General features: G+C 30.9%; 1 protein-coding gene across 11 annotated transcripts in view; it reads right to left on the minus strand.

The window, feature by feature from the left end:
* LOC145263676 (uncharacterized) overlaps positions 1-21806 on the minus strand; it is a 514716-nt gene that overhangs the window by 151801 nt on the left and 341109 nt on the right. The gene's annotated exons all lie outside the window — the stretch shown is intronic.

Here is a 21806-nt window from a genome sequence, read left to right on the forward strand (position 1 = left end):
AAATGGATAAAAATAAAAAATGTAACAAATGAAAATTACATAATAAATCAAACTACGAATAACATTTGAACAAAAGTAATCAGATGAGGTCGTTTAAGAGCACTAATTCCATGGGCCAGAGGTTAGAACTGCTGACTATCAACTAAACGGTTGTAAGTTCAATCCCTGACTAGGGATAGGTGCTAATCTAGCTGCACTGATGAGCTGTAATACAGCAAAACAGTACTGCATGTGGATGACTATATATGTTTTTGAAGCGAGAGAGAAATAAATAGTGATATATATTCATATGTAGGTTAGCACTGTAAATCAGTTTGTGTAGATCCCTACAGATAGTGATTGAATGTGTGTGGTTTCAGCCACATAAATGGGTGAATGCATGTTGTCTGAAGGTCAACATATACTACCATGGGATAGAAACAAAGGACACTTAAACTGTACGCCAAAAAGAGAGGAGTTAATGCCTGATGATATCACGACAACTAAAAAAAAAAGATAATTCTGAGACAATAATATCATGAGGAACAAATATATTAAATACTGCACCCCCCCAAAAAAAAAGTGTTAATGTCTTGGAGGAATGTATCATGACATAACAGATGTTACACTAGTGTTCCAAAATAGAGGAGGTAATACCAGGGAAGATCCTTTCTCCATAAAAAGAGAAAGCAATGTTTGTGAATATGATATCATAGCAACAGAACAGATACTACACCAACCCTTAAACACACAGAAAAAAAGGAGAAGATGACCTCATTACAATAGAATATACTATATTACCCTAGCCTCCAAATGAGGATATAATACCTTAAAAAGGAGGTGATTCTTGGGAGAACGGTCTTATGACAGCAAAACAGATACTATACTACTTACCCCAATTAAAAAATAGTAAATTAAGTCGATTTAAAAAGTAGTAATAAAAATATTCTTATGCTTCCTTAACCTTTTTACAAATATGAAGATGTCCACTTCACCCAAATTGTAGTTATTTTGGTAGGATACTTGAAAAATTTCACTCTATCCACAGTTTTTTTTCCTCTCACTTAGATTGCACTCCCATTTAGAGAATGACATGCTTGTTCTCATTCAGAATAAATTGGAAAAGAGTGGTTAATTACTTGTTGCTTTTTATTCTGCCTTCACCCCTCATTTTATTCCAATGAAATCTTTCCAACAAATTTTGAATTACAGCCAAAGTGTAAATGTGGTATTGTGGTGACTGATGATTCTAGTTAGGATAGTAGGATAGACATTTTTATCACTTTAGCCTAAGGATGACCACGAACACTCATTTTCCCAACATTTTTAAAAGCCTTGTGCCTAATTTGTTTGAAATGTAAATGGGGGTTTATATTTTCTGTAAATAAATATTTCAGAGTGTAATATCTCTCCTCAGAATCCCAACGACAAACATATTGCATATACAAGAAAATCTGACAATGCCAATTATTAATATATATTACAAAATATGAATTCATTCAAAACTAATTTAAAAATTAATATGCAAATTAGGGATAACTACAGATGTTTGCAAATTACTATATATACGGTATTTCAAAATCTTATATTTTAAATAAATTTCAAATGTGTGTGTGTTTGTATGTTCGCTAATAACTTTTCTCATCCGCATTTTACAGGCATCAACACTGCATCATTAGAAAGAGCCATCTCTCAAACAAAAAATATCGAACAATTGGAAAAAATTGTATATTATTTTGTGTAGAAATATTTTTTTGTTTGAAAGGTGGGGGTCAGATAAAAACCTTGCTTTCGATGTGATTTGCAAATCATACATGCGCGAATTGTCAATACATTCTTTTGCTTTAAATAGCTAAATTTGTGGCATTATAGCATCTATATTCTCGTGGGCCTATTGATAAAAGTGTTTGGTTACTAACTTAAGTTATACGAGTTTGCACCTGGCATGTGTCATTTTTTTCTCTCTCTTTTTTTTTTTTTTTTTGCTAACAAAATTTTGCTTTTGGTTTTGTTTCTGATTTGATAGCACCAAGTCCCATGCTTTCTTTTTTTGTTTTATTTTAACCACCAGGCAACGCCCCCCCCCCCACCACCACCAACACACACAGACTTCTGCTCCCATTGTCACAAATTTTTTTTCATATGTAATATATACAGATATATATTAAAAAATTTGTAAATCATTGAAGTATTCCGTAAATATTTTAACTTCAGAAAGACGCGAGCTGAAGAATTTCTATGGATATGTGGAAGCAGAGATTAAGTGATGTACTATGTGTGCACAAAATATTGGCCAAGAAGCTTCCCACAAAAATAAATTGTGCAGCAAGTTCCAGAAAAGGCAATCGGGAAATGATTGGCAAAGAATGAAGCATTCAATAATTGGCAAAGAATGAAGCATTCAATGATTGGCAAAGAATGAAGCATTCAATGATTGGCAAAGAATGAAGCATTCAACAACGATCTTCAATAATCCTCATATGAGGATCGTTACAACGAACTCAGCAGCAAGACACAAAAGAACTGCTTTACAAAAGATAAAGAAATTTTTAATGACATCAAACAACTAATTGAGTAGGGAATACTTTGATTAGTCTTAGAACTAATTGCACAAGACGCAGAATAACAAGAGGTTAGCCTACCGTCTACACAAAATCTCACAGGTCATGAAGACCAAGTTTGCACAAGTTGTTGGGTGTCATGCAGCTCCATATCTTCGAAAAACTGTTTCGACTCAATTCAGATTTGTATATTGAGTTGCTGTCATCTGTTATTAAGAGATGAATGAAGAGAGTGGCTGTGGTAAGACCATACGTGTGGCAACAGAACTCGGCTCAACATCACAAGCTCAGAAATAGTTTTCAGAGAACTTCCACAACTTCAACCATTTAAACATAATGCATCTGATTGCAACTGCATGAACGTGCCAGGTTGAGGAAAGGCACAAACCATTTGCAGCACCAAGGACAATTTGATTGCCAGGATCAATCTGTTGTTCAAGTGTCTCTTGAAGGACATTGTGAAGGCTGCATACTCTTGCCTGCTTGGGGCAGTAGTTCTTCTTTAAGAGTTGTATTCAGCTAAAGATCCTCTTACTTAGGAATGTTGAGAATATATCAATTATTGGCCAAGATATGTTTTCTTTCTAAAGAGTAGTGTCACATTTGATTTGAAAACCCTGTATTACCATATTTTTCTATTTGTAGTAAATTTTATGTGAATGAAAAAGTGCTCAATATCATGATAAGCAGAGCCAATATAATAAAAAGATGAAAATTGTTGTTGCTATGTGCATGGAAAGGTTGCTTTCTGATATCTACAGAAATACATGAAACAGTTTGGACAGAAATAAAAGATTATATATTTGGCTTCTTTTTAGAGAAAGAGAGGAGAAAGGGGAAGAGAAAGGGAGACAAAGGAAGAGAGAAAAGAAAAGAGACTTTCATTTTAAAGCTTACTTCTTGCATTAATTATAATTATTAAATTAATTCAACAAAGGATGAAGATGAAGGATTTATTCATATCAGTCAGGGGACGAAAGGGAGGGAGGGATCACTACTTTTAAGTACATCTTTAATCTTTTAACGTTTTGTCATATCATATTGAAAACACTTCTCCAATTGAGGTTTCCTGTAACAGCACCATTCTCCCAATCGTACATCAGTTGTTATTTTTGCCTAAGTTCTATTATTTCCTATTCTCACAAATTACCAGCAGACTTTCCGGAGCACTTGGCTTTATAACCTTTTCGTGACATCTGTCCAAACATCCTGTTTACAATATTACAGCAGATCGAACAATTAACAAATATTTACGCATGAGACAGAACAATATTTAATAATGACTTTGTCCTTAATTTTTCTTTCCATTTCACTGATGACTTCAGCTAAAGAATTTCTTTTGCTAATGGCTAGAAATGAAAACACAATGGAAATATTCACTCTATTGTAACTTATAGATGATAAACAATCTTCCGTGGGAGTGAAAGAAAAACAATCCTAGAATACTAAAAGTCAAACTACTTCAGAGATAAGAATTGTTATCTTTTTGTTGTTAACAGAATCTTACGTTGCCTACTAAACAAAATTGTCTCTTCTTTTTCAGCTCATTCTAATGTGACAGGAATAGACATATACACAAACGTTATTCCACAAGTGCCCTATTTTTTATAATTCAAAAAGTTGAAGCACCACAAAGACGGGAGTGATATTTTGTGCTCCAGAATTTATTTTTCTACATTTTGCCATCTAATTTACACTAATACATTTTTCTATCTAATTTACACTAATACATTTTTCTATCTAATTTACACTAATACATTTTTCTATCTAATTTACACTAATATCTTTTTCTACATTTTGCCATTTAATTAACACTAATACTTTTTCTACATTTTGCCATCTAATTTACACTAATACTTTTTCTACATTTTGCCATCTAATTTACACTAATACTTTTTCTACATTTTGCCATCTAATTTACAGTAATACTTTTTCTACATTTTGCCATCTAATTTACACTAATACTTTTTGCCATCTAATTTACACTAATACTTTTTCTACATTTTGCCATCTAATTTACACTAATACTTTTTCTACATTTTGCCATCTAATTTACACTAATATCTTTTTCTACATTTTGCCATCTAATTTACACTAATATCTTTTTCTACATTTTGCCATCTAATTTAAACTAATACTTTTTCTACATTTTGCCATCTAATTTACACTAATACTTTTTCTACATTTTGCCATCTAATTTACACTAATACTTTTTCTACATTTTGCCATCTAATTTACACTAATACTTTTTCTACATTTTGCAATCTAATTTACACTAATACTTTTTCTACATTTTGCCATCTAATTTACACTAATACATTTTTCTATCAAATTTACAATAATACATTTTTCTATCTAATTTACACTAATATCTTTTTCTACATTTTGTCATCTAATTTACACTAATACATTTTGCCATCTAATTTACATAAATTTTTCTATCTAATTTACACTAATACATTTTTCTATCTAATTTACACTAATACATTTTTCTATCTAATTTAAACTAATATCTTTTTCTCCATTTTTCCATCTAATTTACACTAATACTTTTTCTACATTTTTCCATCTAATTTACACTAATACTTTTTCTACATTTTGCAATCTAATTTACACTAATACTTTTTCTACATTTTGCCATCTAATTTACACTAATACTTTTTGCCATCTAATTTACACTAATATCTTTTTCTACATTTTGCCATCTAATTTACACTAATACTTTTTCTACATTTTGCCATCTAATTTTAACTAATACTTTTTCTACATTTTGCCATCTAATTTACACTAATACTTTTTCTACATTTTGCTATCTAATTTACACTAATACATTTTTTCTACATTTTTCTATCTAATTTACACTAATACTTTTTCTACATTTTGCAATTTAATTAACACTAATATCTTTTTCTACATTTTGCCATCTAATTTACACTAATACTTTTTCTACATTTTGCCATCTAATTTACACTAATACTTTTTCTACATTTTGCCGTCTAATTTACACTAATACATTTTTCTATCAAATTTACAATAATACATTTTTCTATCTAATTTACACTAATATCTTTTTCTACATTTTGTCATCTAATTTACACTAATACATTTTGCCATCTAATTTACATAAATTTTTCTATCTAATTTACACTAATACATTTTTCTATCTAATTTACACTAATACATTTTTCTATCTAATTTAAACTAATATCTTTTTCTACATTTTTCCATCCAATTTACACTAATACTTTTTCTACATTTTTCCATCTAATTTACACTAATACTTTTTCTACATTTTGCAATCTAATTTACACTAATACTTTTTCTACATTTTGCCATCTAATTTACACTAATACTTTTTGCCATCTAATTTACACTAATATCTTTTTCTACATTTTGCCATCTAATTTACACTAATACTTTTTCTACATTTTGCCATCTAATTTACACTAATACTTTTTCTACATTTTGCCATCTAATTTACACTAATACTTTTTCTACATTTTGCTATCTAATTTACACTAATACATTTTTTCTACATTTTTCTATCTAATTTACACTAATACTTTTTCTACATTTTGCCATTTAATTAACACTTATATCTTTTTCTACATTTTGCCATCTAATTTACACTAATACTTTTTCTACATTTTGCCATCTAATTTACACTAATACTTTTTCTACATTTTGCCATCTAATTTACACTAATACTTTTTCTACATTTTGCCATCTAATTTACACTAATACTTTTTCTACATTTTGCCATCTAATTTACACTAATACTTTTTCTACATTTTTCTATCTAATTTACACTAATACATTTTCTAAATTTTTCTATCTAATTTACACTAATATCTTTTTCTACATTTTGCCATTTAATTAACACTAATATCTTTTTCTACATTTTGCCATCTAATTTACACTAATACATTTTTCTATCTAATTTACACTAACACATTTTTCTATCTAATTTACACTAATACTTTTTCTATCTAATTTACACTAATATCTTTTTCTACATTTTGCCATCTAATTTACACTAATACTTTTTCTACATTTTGCCATCTAATTTAAACTAATACATTTTTCTATCTAATTTACACTAATACATTTTTCTATCTAATTTACAATAATACATTTTTCTATCTAATTTACACTAATACATTTTTCTATCTAATTTACACTAATACTTTTTCTATCTAATTTACACTAATATCTTTTTCTACATTTTGCCATCTAATTTACACTAATACTTTTTCTACATTTTGCCATCTAATTTACACTAATACTTTTTCTACATTTTGCCATCTAATTTACACTAATACTTTTTCTACATTTTGCCATCTAATTTACACTAATACTTCTTGCCATCTAATTTACACTAATATCTTTTTCTACATTTTGCCATCTAATTTACACTAATACTTTTTCTACATTTTGCCATCTAATTTACACTAATACTTTTTCTACATTTTGCCATCTAATTTACACTAATACATTTTCTACATTTTGCCATCTAATTTACACTAATATCTTTTTCTACATTTTGCCATCTAATTTACACTAATACTTTTTCTACATTTTGCCATCTAATTTACACTAATACTTTTTCTACATTTTGCCATCTAATTTACACTAATACTTTTTCTACATTTTGCCATCTAATTTACACGAATACTTTTTCTACATTTTGCTATCTAATTTACACTAATACTTTTTCTACATTTTGCAATCTAATTTACACTAATACATTTTTCTATCAAATTTACAATAATACATTTTTCTATCTAATTTACACTAATATCTTTTTCTACATTTTGTCATCTAATTTACACTAATACTTTTTCTACATTTTGCCATCTAATTTACACTAATATCTTTTTCTACATTTTGCCATCTAATTTACACTAATACTTCTTCTACATTTTGCCATCTAATTTACACTAATACATTTTTCAATCTAATTTACAATAATACATTTTTCTATCTAATTTACACTAATACATTTTTCTATCTAATTTACACTAATATCTTTTTCTACATTTTGCCATCTAATTTACACTAATAATTTTTCTACATTTTGCCATCTAATTTACACTAATACATTTTTCTATCTAATTTACACTAATACATTTTTCTATCTAATTTAAACTAATATCTTTTTCTACATTTTTCCATCTAATTTGCACTAATACTTTTTCTACATTTTTCCATCTAATTTACACTAATACTTTTTCTACATTTTGCCATCTAATTTACACTAATACTTTTTCTACATTTTGCCATCTAATTTACACTAATACTTTTTGCCATCTAATTTACACTAATATCTTTTTCTACATTTTGCCATCTAATTTACACTAATACTTTTTCTACATTTTGCCATCTAATTTACACTAATACTTTTTCTACATTTTGCCATCTAATTTACACTCATACTTTTTCTACATTTTGCTATCTAATTTACACTAATACATTTTTTCTACATTTTGCCATCTAATTTACACTAATACTTTTTCTACATTTTGCCATTTAATTTACACTAATATCTTTTTCTACATTTTGCCATCTAATTTACACTAATACTTTTTCTACATTTTGCCATCTAATTTACACTAATACTTTTTCTACATTTTGCCATCTAATTTACACTAATACTTTTTCTACATTTTTCTATCTAATTTACACTAATACATTTTCTACATTTTTCTATCTAATTTACACTAATATCTTTTTCTACATTTTGCCATTTAATTAACACTATCTTTTTCTACATTTTGCCATCTAATTTACACTAATACTTTTTCTATCTAATTTACACTAATATCTTTTTCTACATTTTGCCATCTAATTTACACTAATACTTTTTCTACATTTTGCCATCTAATTTAAACTAATACATTTTTCTATCTAATTTACAATAATACATTTTTCTATCTAATTTACACTAATACATTTTTCTATCTAATTTACACTAATACATTTTTCTATCTAATTTACACTAATATCTTTTTCTACATTTTGCCATCTAATTTACACTAATACTTTTTCTACATTTTGCCATCTAATTTACACTAATACATTTTTCTATCTAATTTACAATAATACATTTTTCTATCTAATTTACACTAATACATTTTTCTATCTAATTTACACTAATACATTTTTCTATCTAATTTACACTAATACTTTTTCTATCTAATTTACACTAATATTTTTTTCTACATTTTGCCATCTAATTTACACTAATACTTTTTCTACATTTTGCCATCTAATTTACACTAATACTTTTTCTACATTTTGCCATCTAATTTACACTAATACTTTTTCTACATTTTGCCATCTAATTTACACTAATACTTTTTGCCATCTAATTTACACTAATATCTTTTTCTACATTTTGCCATCTAATTTACACTAATACTTTTTCTACATTTTGCCATCTAATTTACACTAATACTTTTTCTACATTTTGCCATCTAATTTACACAAATACATTTTCTACATTTTGCCATCTAATTTACACTAATACTTTTTCTACATTTTGCCATCTAATTTACACTAATACTTTTTCTACATTTTGCCATCTAATTTACACGAATACTTTTTCTACATTTTGCTATCTAATTTACACTAATACATTTTTTCTACATTTTTCCATCTAATTTACACTAATACTTTTTCTACATTTTGCCATTTAATTAACACTAATATCTTTTTCTACATTTTGCCATCTAATTTACACTAATACTTTTTCTACATTTTGCCATCTAATTTACACTAATACTTTTTCTACATTTTGCCATCTAATTTACACTAATATCTTTTTCTACATTTTGCCATCTAATTTACACTAATACTTTTTCTACATTTTGCCATCTAATTTACACGAATACTTTTTCTACATTTTGCCATCTAATTTACACTAATACATTTTTTCTACATTTTTCTATCTAATTTACACTAATACTTTTTCTACATTTTGCCATTTAATTAACACTAATATCTTTTTCTACATTTTGCCATCTAATTTACACTAATACTTTTTCTACATTTTGCCATCTAATTTACACTAATACTTTTTCTACATTTTGCCATCTAATTTACACTAATACTTTTTCTACATTTTGCCATCTAATTTACACTAATACATTTTTTCTACATTTTTCTATCTAATTTACACTAATATCTTTTTCTACATTTTGCCATTTAATTAACACTAATATCTTTTTCTACATTTTTCTATCTAATTTACACTAATACTTTTTCTACATTTTGCCATCTAATTTACACAAATACATTTTTTCTACATTTTGCTATCTAATTTACACTAATACTTTTTCTACATTTTGCCATCTAATTTACACTAATACTTTTTCTACATTTTGCCATCTAATTTACACTAATACTTTTTCTACATTTTGCCATCTAATTTACACTAATACTTTTTCTACATTTTGCCATCTAATTTACACTAATACTTTTTCTACATTTTGCCATCTAATTTACACTAATACTTTTTCTACATTTTGCCATCTAATTTACACTAATACTTTTTCTACATTTTGCCATCTAATTTACACTAATACTTTTTCTACATTTTACCATCTAATTTACACTGATACTTTTTCTACATTTTGCCATCTAATTTACACTAATACATTTTTTCTACATTTTTCTATCTAATTTACACTAATACTTTTTCTACATTTTGCCATCTAATTTACACTAATACATTTTTTCTACATTTTTCTATCTAATTTACACTAATTCTTTTTCTACATTTTGCCATCTAATTTACACTAATACATTTTTTCTACATTTTTCTATCTAATTTACACTAATACATTTTTTCTACATTTTGCCATCTAATTTACACTAATACTTTTTCTACATTTTGCCATCTAATTTACACTAATACTTTGTCTACATTTTGCCATCTAATTTACACTAATACATTTTTTCTACATTTTTCTATCTAATTTACACTAATACTTTTTCTACATTTTGCCATCTAATTTACACTAATACTTTTTCTACATTTTGCCATCTAATTTACACTAATACTTTTTCTACATTTTGCCATCTAATTTACACTAATACTTTTTCTACATTTTGCCATCTAATTTACATTAATACTTTTTCTACATTTTGCCATCTAATTTACACTAATACTTTTTCTACATTTTGCCATCTAATTTACACTAATACTTTTTGCCATCTAATTTACACTAATATCATTTTCTACATTTTGCCATCTAATTTACACTAATACTTTTTCTACATTTTGCCATCTAATTTACACTAATACTTTTTCTACATTTTGCCATCTAATTTACACTAATACTTTTTCTACATTTTGCCATCTAATTTACACTAATACTTTTTCTACATTTTGCCATCTAATTTACACTAATACATTTTTTCTACATTTTGCCATCTAATTTACACGAATACTTTTTCTACATTTTGCTATCTAATTTACACTAATACATTTTTTCTACATTTTTCTATCTAATTTACACTAATACTTTTTCTACATTTTGCCATTTAATTAACACTAATATCTTTTTCTACATTTTGCCATCTAATTTACACAAATACTTTTTCTACATTTTGCCATCTAATTTACACTAATACTTTTTCTACATTTTGCCATCTAATTTACACTAATACTTTTTCTACATTTTGCCATCTAATTTACACTAATACTTTTTCTACATTTTGCCATCTAATTTACACTAATACTTTTTCTACATTTTGCCATCTAATTTACACTAATACTTTTTCTACATTTTGCCATCTAATTTACACTAATACTTTTTCTACATTTTGCCATCTAATTTACACTAATACATTTTTTCTACATTTTTCTATCTAATTTACACTAATACTTTTTCTACATTTTGCCATCTAATTTACACTAATACATTTTTTCTACATTTTTCTATCTAATTTACACTAATACATTTTTTCTACATTTTGCCATCTAATTTACACTAATACTTTTTCTACATTTTGCCATCTAATTTACACTAATACTTTTTCTACATTTTGCCATCTAATTTACACTAATACATTTTTTCTACATTTTTCTATCTAATTTACACTAATACTTTTTCTACATTTTGCCATCTAATTTACACTAATACTTTTTCTACATTTTGCCATCTAATTTACACTAATACTTTTTCTACATTTTGCCATCTAATTTACATTAATACTTTTTCTACATTTTGCCATCTAATTTACACTAATACTTTTTCTACATTTTGCCATCTAATTTACACTAATACTTTTTGCCATCTAATTTACACTAATATCTTTTTCTACATTTTGCCATCTAATTTACACTAATACTTTTTCTACATTTTGCCATCTAATTTACACTAATACTTTTTCTACATTTTGCCATCTAATTTACACTAATACTTTTTCTACATTTTGCCATCTAATTTACACTAATACTTTTTCTACATTTTGCCATCTAATTTACACTAATACTTTTTCTACATTTTGCCATCTAATTTACACGAATACTTTTTCTACATTTTGCTATCTAATTTACACTAATACATTTTTTCTACATTTTTCTATCTAATTTACACTAATACTTTTTCTACATTTTGCCATTTAATTAACACTAATATCTTTTTCTACATTTTGCCATCTAATTTACACTAATACTTTTTCTACATTTTGCCATCTAATTTACACTAATACTTTTTCTACATTTTGCCATCTAATTAACACTAATATCTTTTTCTACATTTTGCCATCTAATTTACACTAATACATTTTTTCTACATTTTTCTATCTAATTTACACTAATATCTTTTTCTACATTTTGCCATTTAATTAACACTAATATCTTTTTTTACATTTTTCTATCTAATTTACACTAATACTTTTTCTACATTTTGCCATCTAATTTACACTAATACATTTTTTCTACATTTTTCTATCTAATTTACACAAATACTTTTTCTACATTTTGCCATCTAATTTACACTAATACTTTTTCTACATTTTGCCATCTAATTTACACTAATACTTTTTCTACATTTTGCCATCTAATTTACACTAATACTTTTTCTACATTTTGCCATCTAATTTACACTAATACTTTTTCTACATTTTGCCATCTAATTTACACTAATACTTTTTCTACATTTTGCCATCTAATTTACACTAATACTTTTTCTACATTTTGCCATCTAATTTACACTAATACATTTTTTCTACATTTTTCTATCTAATTTACACTAATATCTTTTTCTACATTTTGCCATTTAATTAACACTAATATCTTTTTCTACATTTTGCCATCTAATTTACACTAATACTTTTTCTACATTTTGCCATCTAATTTACACTAATACATTTTTTCTACATTTTTCTATCTAATTTACACTAATACTTTTTCTACATTTTGCCATCTAATTTACACTAATACATTTTTTCTACATTTTTCTATCTAATTTACACTAATACTTTTTCTACATTTTGCCATCTAATTTACACTAATACATTTTTTCTACATTTTTCTATCTAATTTACACTAATACATTTTTTCTACATTTTGCCATCTAATTTACACTAATACTTTTTCTACATTTTGCCATCTAATTTACACTAATACTTTTTCTACATTTTGCCATCTAATTTACACTAATACTTTTTCTACATTTTGCCATCTAATTTACACTAATACTTTTTCTACATTTTGCCATCTAATTTACACTAATACTTTTTCTACATTTTGCCATCTAATTTACACTAATACATTTTTTCTACATTTTGCCATCTAATTTACACTAATACATTTTTTCTACATTTTTCCATCTAATTTACACTAATACTTTTTCTACATTTTGCCATCTAATTTACACTAATACTTTTTCTACATTTTGCCATCTAATTTACACTAATACTTTTTCTACATTTTGCCATCTAATTTACACTAATACTTTTGGTGTGCAGACACATGAATATAAATTAGATAATGACGATGTCAAAAAAAAAAATAAATAAAAAAAATAAATCTTTCTATAAATGCTATCATTCTCAAAACGATATTGACCTTGTGAAAATCTGTCGCCTCTGTCGAAAGTTTTAGGCAGACATGCAAACATACCCTTTATGTAAAATTTCAAATGTTTAGATCAGAAATTGTCTCAGCAATTTGGCACAGACCGCAGGTCAAATTTTTTTAAACTTTGACCCCTATTATGACCCCTTAACATTTATTGTTTTGGGCTCAAATCAAGTTATGGTTAGATCCATGTCCAAGGAACCTATATCTAAAATTTCAATTGTTTATACCCAAAATTGGCGGAGGGGTTTGGTAGACTTCTCAAAGGTCAAATCGTTAAACTTTGACCACTTAACAGCCAAATTTCTGGCTGAAAACGGATTACGAAGATTTTTCCACATCTCAATATCCTGTATATCAAATTTCGAGTCTGTAGACTGAAAATTGACAAAGTTATTGTGTAGGGAAATGTACACAGATAGACAGGCACTTTCACTTTTATAGATGTATATACACACACATTTGTTATCGGCCAGTTTCCACTTGAAATAAGGAAATGGGAAAGTTGTAGACATAAATTGTCCATAGTATTTAACACACACACTATGGATATCTGTACCCCTTTGAGTTGCATTTTACTTTAATTTTATTGCAACATTCATAAAGTGACAGACATCTTTTTGCATAAAATAAGATTTTTACTTCTACATCATTTTTTTATGCAGACGTATCATCTATAATATAAATCTCACCTGTCTGTTTAAATGCATGTATGTTTGTATGTCTGTCCAAAACTTTTGACAGAGGTGACAGTTTTCACAAGACCGGTATCGTTTTGAAGCTCAACCCTTCGGACAACAAATATCGAAAAATTGGCTAAAAACATTAATTCCTTCACCCTCAACTGGTCACTTTTCTATAAGGAGGTGTCGCTTTTTTTCGCCGATATTTTTTAAAGTCATCCCTTATTTTGGATTGACTAGCCTTAATTTAAATTAAGGCTAGTCAATCCTTTACCACTTCAGGTTTGGTGATGGACACAACGGCATAGACGTCACTTTTATTTTTCACATTCATTAACTTCTTTGTAGTACAAGTTTGAGCCTGCCTGCCTACTACCACTTTTTTTTTCTGAACACACACCTCTAAACACTCGGGTAACACTGGGCACCCAGGCTAGTTATACATAAGTAAAAGGTACATTTTTTATTTTTCACATATACGAAACTACGGCGAAAAAAAAAAATTTAAAAAACTCTAAGAATACAAAACCATATACGGAGCCAGTAATTTTTCTCCTTTCTTTTTCAAGATGGCAATCAACATGCCTGATAAAGGTTAAAGGCTACATCAACTAAAACGTTGGCCAAATAACACTCAAGTTGAGAACAATAATCCAATCAAAACAAGTATTACAAACAATCAGCTCTCATCTGAAAATTTCATAACTGTAATTAAAGAGACATTAAGAAATACTTGAGTGAATGAATTAACATTGAGCAAGAGAAAGCAAGAGAAATACATAAGAGAGGGATATGGTCAATTTGTTAAATATATTACAGCTATTTAGAAAACTTCAAAGAGAAATTTTTCATATACAAGTTAATCCCAGAACTAAAGTATATTTTAGCATGTATTTTGTGTTATTAAAGCCATGGTTTCCAAACTTACAAATATAGCGACCCATTTCAGAATGAGCAATTAGTAAGCAATCCCAATCCTTAAAATATCTTAAATATACGTTGATTTTTTGTACAATAAACTGCCATATACTGCATTTATTGAATTATAGATTATTATTTTTCCATAAATTCATGATTAATTTCAAATTTATTCACAAAAAATTCCAAAGTTGTTCTAAAATTCATTAAAAGAAAAAAAATTAATTGCAAATCAATTTAAAATTATTCAAATACACAAATTTCCACTCTTATGTAAATTACATTTATGAATTGACCTTAATGAGACAGCTGGGTTTTTTTGCTAGTAACTATCTTAGGTTCTGTTGTCAATATGGTATACCTTAAGTCGTCTTCAACATTGATTTCATTTTGCTTCTTAAAAAGAATACTGCTAAGTTGTTGGGAATGGCAATAAATCCCTTATTGTGATTTCTGATATTATTGGGAATTAAGGGAAATTTTTGTCTCAAATTCTTGTAGTTGCAGTTTACCAAACCATGATTTAACTTAAAAAAAACATAAAAATAAAAAAAAAATTTATTTTTTTAATTTTTTTTTTAAATCAAACTCTTCTGTAGCTTCAGGGGTATCAGATACATTGGTATGAAAGGTTTGATTTGCACCATTCATCAGAAAAAATAACTTATCTAAACAGAAAGATTTTCAAAATACTCTTGTATCGACATCAATATAAATTGTATCAAACCATATAAGTCAGCGATATTAATTCCATTTGCTGCTTCTTCAACAAATTTGGCAAGTATTGGAACACGTATAATTTCTTTTGGTTAATTTTGGTGATCCAGAGTTCCAATTTAATTTCAAAAGATATCTTTTCAGATAAAGATATTGTATTTTCCTTACCCTATAATCCTGCATTAATACTATTAAATATTTTTTAAATATCGGCCAAGTACGACAATTTGCAGAACGTAAACTCACCCGTAAACAATGATTCATATTTGCTTGCATTTTGAGAAGTGAGAAATATTTCAGCTTTTCCTCTCAATTCAAAAAATCTTTTCAACGCTTTTCTTTTCAAAAGTCACCTCTGTGTGAAACAGTAGTGCTTCATACGTTAAACCCAAATCTTCACATAAAACTTTGAAGAGCCATGTTGCAAATGGTCTTGATTTAACATTTACTGCTTTAATCTCTCAGTTAAGCACTTCTTTGAATAGTTCAGGTAACGTCTTGGTAGTTTAATACTTGTCGATGAATCATGCAGGCAGTCCCAGTTACTTGTGGAGTCACTTTTTTTAATTAACGATTGGAAGCCAGACTTATAGCCAAGCACTGCAGGTGCCTTGTTAGTACAAACTCTGCACAATTTCTTACATTTGATTGAATGCTCTTTGAAGAAATCATCCATTAAATCAAAATTATCGGCGGCAGTAATTTGACATTTACAGAGGCTTACAAAACAAAACATTTTTTTTTCTTCTAATAAAAATGCACAAGTTGTGAAAAGTTTGTCACATAAGTAGTTTCATCAAGCTGTATGCTTGAACAGCTCAGTTTGAGTTTTCTTTAATTCTTGAATAATTTGACATAAAATATCCTTGGACATATCTGTTATCCTCCACTTTATCATATTATTTGACACAAATAGCTGCCTCATGGTTGGGTCGTCGGCGACTAAACCTTCTCCCCTGCATGAAGTAACCTGGGTGAGGAGAGTGTGAGAACACCCAGCATGACCGAAAACAAGACCTATCAAAGGTCAGATGAGCTTCTCCTGCAACCAGAGTCGGTACCAACGTATTGACCTTGTCTTTCCTTGGGTTCTACCAGCCCTGGTCAAGTTCCACTCGTGCCGCTTGGGCAACGCACGAGTTTCTTCACTCAGGCTCTCGCAACAGTATACCCCGTCACGTCCGCCGCTTCGATGGGGTGGTCAGGCAATCACGGATGTAAATCATTCACCTGTTACAAATCACAATTCAAAGACTACTCTCCGACTCAGAAGTTGGAACATTCTACACTGTGCCTGGGTTTCACACATGACCCGGATCTCAACCTTCGTGTAAAAGGTCTGCCTCATAAGCCGTATTACTTGACTGTGAACTTGCCAAGCTGTCTGTCGACATTGTCACTCTACAGGAAACCAGATTGGCTGGAACTGGCTCCATCTCAGAACAAAACTACACTTTCTTCTGGACTGGCAAAGCAGAAGAGGAACATCGCATACATGGATTAGGTTTTGCAGTGGCAAACAAATTACTCAGAGAACATGTAGTCGACACTCCAGTCAGCATTTCAGAGAGAATTAAACACTGAAGACCAACTGCGCCGATACACCAGTACACATCATCAGCGTCTATGCGCCAACACTGCCTAGCAAAGATCATGTGAAGGATGAATTCTACGACTGTCTCAACGAAATACTGAGCAGGATCCCAGCCAGCGATCACCTCCTAGTACTCGGAGACTTCAACACCATAGTTGGTGCAAACCATACTGCTGGCCTGACATCATTGGTCACTTCGGTACTGGTAAAATAAATGAAAATGGTCAAAGAACTCTGGAGCTCTGTAGTCAACAGGGACTATGTATTGCAAACACCTGGTTCAAAAAATGTGTCATCGTGTCTCTTGGAGACACCTTCGTTCCAAACATTGACACCAATTGGATCTTGCATTGTGTAGAAAAAGAGACATCGGTTTTGTCAAACGATCAAGAACCTACCACTCCGCCGATGGTGATACCGACTACTCACTTGTGTTGACACAACTCGATCTCCCGAACAAGAAACCTACACCACGTAAGCCAAGACCACGTCGTAGTCTCAACACGGCTGCAATAAAGAACAACGACAGCATCAGTGCGTTTCGCACTGCACTCGAAAATAAGATTCTGCACCAGGGGAAGCAGTGAACCTGGATAAATCCTGGGGAATCCTGCAGTCACATCCTTTGGAACCAAGCAGCCGCCTTGCCAAGACAGGATGGCTGAGAATGCAGAAATCTTAGAACTTCTACTACTGTCCAAAAACGATGCTCACAAGAACTATGTGAGCAGGCCGACACGCAGCACCCTCTCCAAGCTGAAAGATGCTCGCAGTCAATTCCAGAAAGCTGCTCGGCACTGTTCAAACAACTACTGGAACAACCTGTGCAACAAAATCCAGACTATTGCTGACTGCGGTAAACTACGTGTGATGTACCGTGGACTCCACAAAGCAACTGGACCGAGCGCAAAGAAAGTTTGCCCTTTAAAATCTACTACAGAAGAACTCATCACTGATCTTACGAAGCAGCTTGAACGCTTGGTGGAGCACTACATGGCGAACCGCGCAACATCACAGTCACAGCTTTAAATTCCACTCCGAACTTCAACACCCTAGTCAAAATGGACAACATTCCAACTATGTCAGAACTCGAAGTAGCTCTCCAACACACAAATGTAGGGAAGGTCCCAGGTACCGACGAGATTCCAGCAGATCTGCTCAAGTGCGATAAGTTCCTGCTCCCGCACTTGTACGACCTCCTCTGCACCAGTTGGCACAATGAAAAATTTCCAACAGCTATGAAAGATGCTAAAATTGTCACTTTATTCAAGAAAGGAGACAAAGGAGATTGCAATAACTACCGTGGTATATCTTTACTCAGTGTCACTGGCAAAGTCTTTGTCAGAGTGCTCCTTCTAAGACTCCAACAGATTGCAAACTGCAATGTGGCTTCTGCAGCGGGCGCTCAACCACGAACATGATATTTTCAGTGCGTCAAATCCAGGAAAAATGCAGAGAACAACGTAGACCTCTCAATAACGCATTTGTGGACCTCACGAAAGCTTTTGACATGGTCAGTAGAGATGGTCTGTTTGCCATCCTACAAAAGTTGGGCTGTCCCCCAACTCCTCTTAGTTTGATAAGATCACTCTATGAGAACATGACAGCCGCAGTCTTCTTCGAGGGTGACATGTCTGACAACTTCCCCGTGTGCAGTAGAGTCAAGCAAGGTTGTGTATTGGCTCCCACACTGTTTGGCATCTTCTTCTCAGTTCTTCTGCACCATGCTTTTGGAAATACGAGGATGAAGACAGTGTGTTCCTTCATACTCGTTCTGATGGAGAACTTTTTAACTTGTCTCACCTACGCGCCAAAACCAAGATTCGAAAAGTCCTAATACTTGAGCTGCTGTTTGCAGATGATGCTGCATTGGTCTCGCATTCCGCAAGTGGACTCCAGTGGCTGTTTGACAAATTGAGCGCTGCTTGTGCGGAGTTCACACTGGTAATCAGTGTGAAAAAGACAGTTGTGATGCACCAGGGTGACGCATCACCAATCACCATCAATTGCCACATGAACTAGAGACTGTCGTATCTTGGATCCAACATCAACAAAGGAGTATCCATTGAACAGGAGCTACAAACGCGCATATGAAGAGCAGCGTCTACTTTCAACCAACTACGTGAAAGAGCATGGTTCAATAAATACCTCACTTCTTGCACAAAATGCTGCATCTACAAATGCTGTGTTCTGAGTACCCTACTGTATGGAGCAGTGACTTTTCACGAGAAAAGACTGAACGTCTACCATCTCCGATGCTTGCGACATATCATGGGCATCAATTGGTGGGATAGAATCACCAACAAAGAGGTGCCAAGATGTGCTGGCAGCCGCTCCTTGTTCCAGACACTCAAGATCCGACGATCAAGTTGGCTTGGACACCTGCGCAGAATGCCCGATGGCCATCTCCCTAAGGATATCCTCTACAGCGAACTGGCAAATGGAACAAGAAGCCACGGTCGCCCGGTGCTGCACTTTAAAGATGTGGCCAAACAGGATCTGATCTCTCTTGGCAACGATGTGAATGTGTGGGAGGAGCTAGCCGAAGATAGACCAGCATGGAGGCGTGCCTTGAGTAAGGGTGGCGAAGGACTTGAGAACCTATGGTTCGAGAGACTGACGCAGAGAAGACAAAACTAGTGACTACGTTTACTGTTGCTTGCATTAATCGTTCGTAGATTGCTTGCCATTACTATTATTTATTTTTGACACCAAATAGAGGTGATAATTTATTTACTGCATCAGGACAGATCATGAGATGTACAATATCTTTGGTGCATAGAAAAATAAGATTCTTAGCTACTGTGTGTATTTTTTAGCATGTGCTAATTTTAATCCGTGTATGAAGCTTGGCACCTACATTTTTGTAGTGAAATAATCCACTGTTATTGATGGCTTTTGACACCAGTGACTTTTGCTTTCAAAAAGTCAATACATTTATCTTTCAAGTCAGGGTGCTTAGTTTGGGGATGCCTTTAAAGTTTAGCTGGTTTCATAGACTCATGAGCAAAAATTTCCAAACATACATGATGTGGTCTTTCTACACTGTCGATAACTATGTCACTTTAAGAAATTGTTGTACTTTCTTTTTTCACACTCATTTTTAAGTGGTTAAGTATCAAACAACACTTGGTGAGTGGGAGGATTGACATGACCAAAACAAATCAAGAACCAAACACGCAATAAACACAGAGGCAAAAGGTGAGTAAGGGTCACTGGAAAGAGGAAAGGAGGAGGAAGGTGGCTGCTTGTTATACTCTGTGCGATAATTCTCCCTCACTGTTTTCCTCTTTCTCCCTTTTCTTCCTTTCCTCTTAATTTGTGTTTAACAAAGAAAGCGACGACACTCAGTATATGTGCGCATCATAATACTTACACTACAGCAATATTCGCAACAGACATATTAACCATAATAAATTCAACTTAATTTCCTCTACACATGGAAAAATACCCAACCTGCCGTGAAAGAAGAAGGTGACGACACGGACGTTTAGAGCCCTTCCCTCCTCTGAATACGTTTCTTAAATTATATATTAAACCAAAATCTTACCTTCGTATCTTTATTTTTTCACTGTTTCATATGATATTCACATTCAGCTCAAGATCAATTGGCGACCCCACGGTGTTGGTGTCACAACTTTGAATGAGGTCACTACCCACAGTATTAATAGTATTAATACAGGATTATAGGGTAAGGAAAATACAATAAATCACTGTATTAAAGAATATTGGGGGGGGGGGTCTTAAGAGCACAAATGTTTTTTTTATTTTTTTTTAATTAATTAATATATATGTGTATTAGTTCTAGTTGGACACATGGAAATTCCAAAGTTGTATCCTTTATGCGGTGTATATTGCTGACGGGTATTCTATAGATGTCTGGTACAAACACATTGTACGAACTTTGTCCAGCAAACATTCTCATCTAAGTACTCAGGTTGACCTAGTTTTAGAATATATTGTGTTATGCTGGTCTATCGCCAAAAACCTTCCAGGAGTTTGTCCCATATTTCTGGTGCAAATGTAAACCCCACAATATTGTTGTACTATCTTTGAACAGAACAGATACTACACTTTGATCCTAGTCTGAAAACCAAAAAAGTGTACTTCATGTTCAACACAACAGGAACATTGGATGCATTTTTTTTAAAAATTACTTTTGCTTTTCATTTTCAACGATTCGGTGATAATGTTGGTTAGTGATAATGCACACATGAACACAAAATTGTCTTAGCGTATTATATTGGGTTGACCAAAAACTT

The sequence above is a fragment of the Euprymna scolopes genome, chromosome 39, assembly GCF_053919585.1.
Source record: "Euprymna scolopes isolate OS-2025 chromosome 39, ASM5391958v1, whole genome shotgun sequence".
Classification (NCBI taxonomy): domain Eukaryota; kingdom Metazoa; phylum Mollusca; class Cephalopoda; order Sepiida; family Sepiolidae; genus Euprymna; species Euprymna scolopes.